Genomic DNA, 9,106 nt, shown 5'->3' on the forward strand with positions numbered 1-9,106 from the left:
AAAAAAAAATTAAAACGTTAAATAATTATCATTAACTATTAAATGTTTATGTTCTATTGATTTGCTATCATTTGAAATTGCTCGACTGATAATTGAAACAATTTAAAAAAATATGTTGAATCGCCTATTTTCTATTTTTTCTCCGCCATCAAATTTAACTTGAAACTATTAAATTACTAACTTTATTAAATAATTTAATTTTTTAAGGATCTTATTATTTATTACCTTTACTATTAGCCTAGAATCCCCATAACATAAATAAAATAAATCTGCACTAATTATGTATAACTATTGACTCCAACTTTTTTCCAAATAAAGCCAAATAATATAAATTAGATCCTAATATACCAACATCTTAAATCTTTTTTTTAATATGCCGAAAAACTTATTATAATTATGAAATGATAAAATGAAAATTTATAGAGAACTAATATAAAAATTTACAAAATTAATCCTCCAATTTCAATTGTTAAATGTCTGATATTGATTGTTGGAATTTAAATTGAATTTGAAAATTAAATGAAAAAGTGCCTTGTTAGTAGAAATGAGAATATGAAGAGTTTTGTGGTTTTCCTACATTGCTTAGGAGAATTCAATTTATTGAGTTTATATACTTGGTAATTCTCATATGGGTTTAGGACCCAAGGGGTACCCAATTTTGTGAACGGGGTAGGAGTTAAATCCTTCCCGATCCACCACACACGCGCGCGTGCCGTCTGTCCGGTCGGCCGGCTCGGCTCGGCCTGGCCTGGTCTGGATTGGGTGGGTGGTTCGGTTCGGTCAGCACTTTATTTATTATAAAACGTTTTCAGTATTTATTTAACCTATTCATTTCTCTTCTAACAGCTCTTTTGTTTTTGCCTATAAATACTGAAAGCTTTTTATTTTTAAAGTACACAGAAATACGAGCAATATTTAGAAAGTGTTTATCAGAACTACTACCATAGTGCAGTGGTCAGTAGTATAATCCGGCTGTTTTATCAGAACTACTACCGAGCTGTGCCGCGAAACGTCTAAAAGAGAGCGACCTAGTCCGCGACTCAGCCTCGTTACAGATTTCAGCAACTGTTTCAACAATTTTTAGACGTGTCCCTTAACAGTTGCTGCCATGAATTCCGACGAGGCTACTGGCTACGCTCACTCCGCTGTTGATACCACCAAACCGTTTCAGTTCGAAGGTCTGCATTTCAAATGCTGGAAACAAAAGATTGAATTTTTTCAGTATTTGTGAACGGGGTAGGAGTTAAATCCTTCCCGATCCACCACACACGCGCGCGTGCCGTCTGTCCGGTCGGCCGGCTCGGCTCGGCCTGGCCTGGTCTGGATTGGGTGGGTGGTTCGGTTCGGTCAGCACTTTATTTATTATAAAACGTTTTCAGTATTTATTTAACCTATTCATTTCTCTTCTAACAGCTCTTTTGTTTTTGCCTATAAATACTGAAAGCTTTTTATTTTTAAAGTACACAGAAATACGAGCAATATTTAGAAAGTGTTTATCAGAACTACTACCATAGTGCAGTGGTCAGTAGTATAATCCGGCTGTTTATCAGAACTACTACCGAGCTGTGCCGCGAAACGTCTAAAAGAGAGCGACCTAGTCCGCGACTCAGCCTCGTTACAGATTTCAGCAACTGTTTCAACAATTTTTAGACGTGTCCCTTAACAGTTGCTGCCATGAATTCCGACGAGGCTACTGGCTACGCTCACTCCGCTGTTGATACCACCAAACCGTTTCAGTTCGAAGGTCTGCATTTCAAATGCTGGAAACAAAAGATTGAATTTTTTCTAACCATGAAAAAAGTTGTTTTTGTTCTGTCAATGGAAAAACCCACCATCGATGAAGCTGCTGCCGACGAAGAAAAAGAAAACCAAAATGCTGAACTCCAACAGTGGATGACCAATGATTACTTGTGCAAGATGCACTCAGTGATGATCTCTATGATTATTACAATAACGACAAAACTGCGAAAGAAACTTGGGAGGCGTTGCAGAAAAAATATGACACCGAGGAGGCTGGAACAAAGAAATATGCTGTCAGCCGCTACCTCAAATATCAGATGACTGATGACAAATCTGTCGAGGCGCAGTCCCATGATGTGCAGAAAATCGCTCATGAGATTATCTCCGAAGGTATGGTTCTTGATGAACAATTTCAAGTTGCTGTTTTGATTGACAAGTTACCTCCTTCGTGGAAGGATTTTAAAAATTCTCTCAGGCACAAAACCAAGGAATTTTCGCTGGAAAGTTTGATAACTCGCCTTCGAATTGAGGAAGAGGCGAGAAAACAGGACCAAAGAGATGAAGCGCTTGTTGTCTCAAACAACACAAGAAAGTTCGGTTCGGCGAATCTGAAGCCAAATGGCAAATAATTTAAGAACCTGAATCGCAATTCGAACTCGAACCAGAATGTGAACCGCAACAAAATGAACCAGAATGGCAATCCTTCAAGGAACCATAATGTGAAACAGCAACCACCTGTGAGAAATGACCTGCCACCATTTTTATGTTTTAATTGTGGCAAACCAGGTCATATGGCACGTAAGTGTCGAAACAGGCCAAATACTGCTCCGCGGGCTAACCTGACTGAAGAGCCTTTTACGGCTATGATAACTGAAAGGATGGCTGAGATCAACCTTGTTGGTGGATCTAATGGGTGGTGGGTAGACACCAGTGCAAATCGTCATGTCTGCTATGATCGTGCTATGTTCAAAACATACACGGCTGTTAATGATAAGAAAGTGTTGTTGGGTGATACTCACACCACTGTTGTTGCTGGAATTGGTACTGTTGAACTGAAGTTTACTTCAGGAAAAACTTTAATTTTGAAGGATGTGATGCACACTCCTATGATGAGGAAAAATTTGGTGTCTGGCTATCTCCTCAACAAGGCTGGGTTTTTTCAAACTATTGGAGGTGATTTGTACACTATTACCAAAAATGGTATCTTTGTGGGGAAGGGTTATGCTTGTGAGGGTATGTTCAAAATGAATGTTGAAATTATCAATAAAGATTCTGTTTCTGTTTACATGGTTTGTGACTTTAACATTTGGCATGCTAGACTTTGTCATGTAAACAAAAGAATAATAAGTAACATGAGCACCCTAGGATTAATACCAAAAATGAATCAAACTGAGTTTAAAAAATGTGAATTCTGTAGTCAAGCCAAGATAACAAAAACTTCTCATAAATCAGTAATTAGAGAATCTGAACCGCTAGATTTAATACATTCTGATATATGTGAACTTGATGGTACCTTGAGTAGAAATGGCAAACGATATTTTATCACTTTTATTGATGATTGTTCTGATTTTACATATGTGTATTTGATGAAAAATAAAAGTGATGCACTTGATATGTTCAAGTTATTTGTTTCAGAAATTGAAAATCAATTCAATAAGAAAATCAAAAGATTTAGAAGTGACAGAGGTACAGAATACGAATCAAGCCTGTTTATAGAATTCTATAACTCGCATGGTATCGTACATGAAAGAACTGCACCATATTCACCTGAAATGAACGGAAAAGCCGAAAGAAAAAATAGAACACTTACAGAAGTTGTAGTATCTATTTTATTGAATTCTGGTGCTGCTTCTTATTGGTGGGGTGAGATTCTGTTGACTGTTTGTTATGTACTCAACCGAATTCCAAAATCAAACAGTAAGGTTTCACCTTATGAGATAATAAAGAAAAGACAACCAAATTTGTCTTATTTGAGAACTTGGGGTTGTTTGGCCTATGTTCGGATTTCTGATCCAAAAAAAATAAAATTAGCAAGTAGAGCCTATGAATGTGTGTTCATTGGTTATGCGGTCAATAGCAAAGCCTATAAATTTTATGACTTGACTGCATGACTGATTATTGAATCTGTGGATGCTGATTTTTATGAACAGAAATTTCCTTTTAAATTAGGAAATAGTGGGGGCGAATCATCCGGTAATGCTCCTGTAATTAGGAGTAGAGAGATTACTGATGATATAGAACCAGAAATCAGAAGAAGTAAAAGAGCAAGAACTTTGAAAGACTATGGTTCTGATTTCCATGTCTATTCCTTAGAGGAGGATCCTGCTAATCTTTAGGAAGCTCTAACTTCTCTAGATTCTGATCTTTGGCAAGAAGCCATAAATGATGAGATGGACTCACTAGAGTCCAATAAGACATGGCATCTGACTGATCTGCCTCCTGGTTGCAAAACCATTAGTTGTAAATGGATACTGAAAAAGAAGATGAAACCTGATGGCACCATAGACAAATATAAAGCTCGTCTTGTTGCCAAAGGCTATAGACAACGAGAAAACGTTGATTTCTTTGATACTTATTCACCAGTTACTAGAATAACATCCATTAGAGTGCTAATTTCGATCGCTGCTCTGTATGATTTGGTTGTACACCAAATGGATGTTAAGACTGCCTTTTTGAACGGTGAATTGGAGGAAGAAATATACATGGACCAACCAGAGGGTTTTGTGATACATGGTCAGGAACAGAAGGTGTGTAAATTAGACAAATCTTTGTATGGTCTAAAACAAGCACCTAAGCAATGGCATGAAAAGTTTGATAACCTTGTTATCTCGAATGGTTTTAAAGTGAATGAAAGTGACAAATGCATTTACTACAAATGTGAAAAAGAGCTTTGTACTTTCATATGTCTTTACGTAGATGACTTGTTGATCTTTGGATCAAATATTCATGTTGTGAATGCTATGAAATCAATGTTGAGTACCAACTTTGATATGAAAGATCTTGGAGAAGAGAATGTCATTCTTGGCATAAAGATTACTAGATCTGATAAGGGATTTTCTCTAGATCAATCTCACTATGTTGAGAAGATTCTTAAGAAATATAACTACTTTGACTGTAAACCTGCTTGTACACCATATGATCCAAGTGTAAAATTATTTAAGAACACTACTGATAGTATACGACAGCCAGAATATGCGAGCATCATTGGCAGCCTTCGGTATGCCACTGATTGTACTAGACCAGACATTGCATATGTCGTTGGTTTACTAGTAAACCTAGTATGGAGCATTGGAATGCTATTGAAAGGGTAATGAGATACCTTAAAAGAACAACGAACCTTGGGTTACATTATCAGAAGCATCCTGATGTCCTTGAAGGGTACAGTGATGCAGATTGGAAAACATTGTCTGATGATTCCAAAGCCACCAGTGGCTATATTTTTAGCATAGCTGGTGGAGCTGTTTCTTAGAAATCAAAGAAACAGACGATTCTGGCACAATCCACCATGGAGTCAGAAATGATAGCACTAGCTGCTGCTAGTGAAGAAGCAGGATGGCTAAGAAGTCTGCTAGCTGAGATTCCCTTATGGGAAAGACCGATACCAGCTGTGTTGATCCATTGCGATAGTACCGCGGCTATTGCAAAAACTGAGAACCGTTACTATAACGGTAAGAAATGACAAATACGTCGTAAACACAGCACTGTTAGAGAATACATCTCAACAGGGGCTGTAAGATTGGATCATGTACGCACTGATGATAATTTAGCTAATCCTTTGACGAAAGGATTGGCTAGAGAGAAAGTCCATAAAACTTCTAAAGGAATGTGACTATTGCCTATAGAATGAATCATACATAATGGAAACCCGACCTAATTGACTGGAGATCCCAAGAATTAGGTTCAATGGGTAATAACAAGTTATGAATGATATGAGCCAGAACATGCAACATTGTTGCATGATTCCTAAAGCGAATAGAGGATAAGTTAATAGAATCTCTTAATGAAGTCTATACTCCATATGGAGTAGAGTACCTAGCTACAGGAGTACTTATGATAGCTTCACCTTTGTGAATGTGGAAGTGGGGCCGCTTCCTATGAAATTTGGGGCAAAATTTCTAGAGCGTTCACTAAACTGGGATAGACGTGCATGGCCATAAATGCACGGGCATAAGAAAAACACTTTGAAAAGGTTGTGTGTGTTTTGATGTCTGAGATAGAGTTCAAGATTACGAGTCACTCTTGTTGAATCAGAATCTAATTCACTACGCAAAGGTTCGAGTCGAAAGATACCTTTGTTTATGCACAATCTTATTGATACAGAAATTGCTCGATATAATTTTTTTTTTAAATTCAAAGTGGGGGATTGTTGGAATTTAAATTGAATTTGAAAATTAAATGGAAAAGTGCCTTGATAGTAGAAATGAGAATATGAAGAGTTTTGTGGTTTTCCCACATTGCTTAGGAGAACTCAATTTATTGAGAATATATACTTGGTAATTCTCATATGGGTTTGGACCCCAAGGGGTACCCAATTTTGTGAACGGGGTAGGAGTTAAATCCTTCCCGACCTACCACACACGCCCGCGCGCCGTCTGTCCGGTTGGCCGGCTCGGCTCGGCTCGGCCTGGCCTGGTCTGGGTTGGGTGGGTGGTTCGGTTCGGTCAGCACTTTATTTTTTGTAACAGTATTGTTTTTTAAATAAAAAATAAATCCCTTTATTTACTCAAACGTTTTTGACTGTTGATAATTTTATTTATTATAAAATGTTTTCAGTATTTATTTACCCTATTCATTTCTCTTCTAACAGCTCTTTTGTTTTTGCCTATAAATACTGAAAGCTTCTTATTTGTAAAGTACACAGAAATACGAGCAATATTTAGAAAGTGTTTATCAGAACTACTACCACAGTGCAGTGGTCAGTAGTATTATTTGGCTGTTTTATCCTAGGACGACACAGTTGCTTGTCAGCTTTGCACCACCGAGCTGTGCCGCGAAACATCTAAAAGAGAGCGAACTAGTCCGCGACTCAGCCTCGTTACAGATTTCAGCAACTGTTTCAACATTGATTTATAAAAAACTTCCACATAAATTTAAGTTTAAGATAACTATAGTAATTTACTTTGTCCTCCCTCCTTCACACTTATAGAATTTTCGCCACATGCTATGCGCATGAGCGATATTATATGACCCGTTTTTTAAAATTATAATTATATTTTTAGATGTTATTTAGTTTTAATAATATATTATTATGTTTATTTTATAAAAATTGTGTTTTTTTATTTGTCAATATAGAATCAATCTCTTAATTAATTTGTATTGTCCTTTTATTTTATTTTTATTATTATAATAATATTAAATTTAATTTAAGCAACAATTACATGATTCGTTTTATATTTAATAATAAATAAAATTTAAAATAAAATAGTTTAGTTATTAATTTTTTTATTTATATGTGTTATACTTATATGACCCGTTGTTTCATTTAAATATTAATTAAATTATTAAATATAGTATTTTAGCTATAATTAAGTGTGTGTGTATATATATATATATATATATATATATATATATGTGTGTGTGTGTGTGTGTGTGTGTGTGTGTGTGTGTGTGTGTGTGTGTGTGTGTGTGTGTGTGTAAAAAAATTGAAATTGTAGCGCGCAAAATATATTAAAATATTAATTGTTATAACTTAGGTCTAAATCTGAGTTTCATAAGCCAGTGTTGCAATCGATGTATCGATTATACTTGAATTTTATTATTAATTTTGTACTTTTTTAGTTTAATGGTCTTAATATCCAAATTAGATTCATCAACAAAATAATGTCTAAATTAGTATTAAAATAATATATATATATATATATATATATATATATATATATATATATATATATATATATATATATATATATATATATATATATATATATACCTAAATCTGAATCCATGAAGCTATAATTTGTGATATTTCTTTATGAAATATTAATTAAATTATAAAATTTGATATTTTATTATAAAAATCCCTATAGATATCAATTTATTATACAAATATTTGAATTATTGTTAGAATAATCTAAATACTTATTATGTATGTTTATGCTAATTATGACTGGTATTGGTATAAAAAAGAAAAACAATTGTTGCAGAATTTTTGAACTAATATAGTTTAACCAATTATAAACTATTAATATGCATGTTTATGCTATTTTCTTTATCATTAAAAAACAACTAAAATTAAAAGAATAAAAAGCAAAACACTGCTAACCAGTGGTATCCACAGCTGGTTGCTCAATTTACTTCAGGAGAAAAAATATCATACCAAATCTTTGATCCCAATTAAAAACCAGACTCTGTAATATAGTGAGCAAGTTGACTGATAACATTCTTTTGTTCGCGTAATTAGAGTCCCATTTGACTAAGTGTTTGAACTGATGTACATTAATATTGATCACGTAATAATTTATAATATTATTATTATTAGCTTTATTATTAAACCCTTAATGAAATTTTGCATGTCCCCCCTTACCACATATAAGATAGTTATAGATAGATAGATAGATAGATGAAATATATTCCTTTATGTACTGTCTTTGTAACTTTACCCGATCCTGATTGGAGAAGGATACACTAATGACTAATCCCAACAAGTAAAACTTTATATATATTCCGCAATTACGGTTGTTGACCGGGAAATTTTAGGCCCATAAAATAAATTGGACTTAGTATTATTGGACTTTCAAAAATATTTAATAATTTAAAATTAATTATTAAATATAGTCTAAATAATATTAAATAAATCATTTTGGTAAGTCAATAAATCATACTTATCTAATATTAAAGAATATATTAATTTTTCTATTAGTTAAGTGAATATTCTCATTTAACTAATTAGAATAAATTAATTATTCTTTCCAAGTATAAAGATATGTGCATAAATACATATTCTTTACACTCCTATAAATAGGAGTGTCTTCACAACACAAAAATACAGACATAATTCTCTAGCCGCCAGAATTCTGCAAACAAAGCAACATAGAAGCTCTGCATAACTTCTTCAAGCGACTACACAGACATCACTCTCAAGTCGTGGAAACTCTGCAAACAAAGCGATAAAGAAGTTCTGCATAATTTCTTCAAGCGACTACCCCAAATCAAGCCTCCATATTTGAATCTTCATACGTTGTGTTCATCACCCGTCGAGGATTCAACCAAGTGACTACATATCGAATAAAGTCTTCATATCCGAATCTTCATACGGCGTGTTCTTCACTCGTCAACGATTCAACAATTTTCTTCACCAAATCGAAGGAGATTCTGCAACGGATTCAAGAACAAGCTTCAAAAGCCCTTAATCCACAAAAATTGAAGG

The sequence above is a fragment of the Mercurialis annua genome, linkage group LG7 (genome assembly GCF_937616625.2).
Source record: "Mercurialis annua linkage group LG7, ddMerAnnu1.2, whole genome shotgun sequence".
Lineage (NCBI taxonomy): Eukaryota > Viridiplantae > Streptophyta > Magnoliopsida > Malpighiales > Euphorbiaceae > Mercurialis > Mercurialis annua.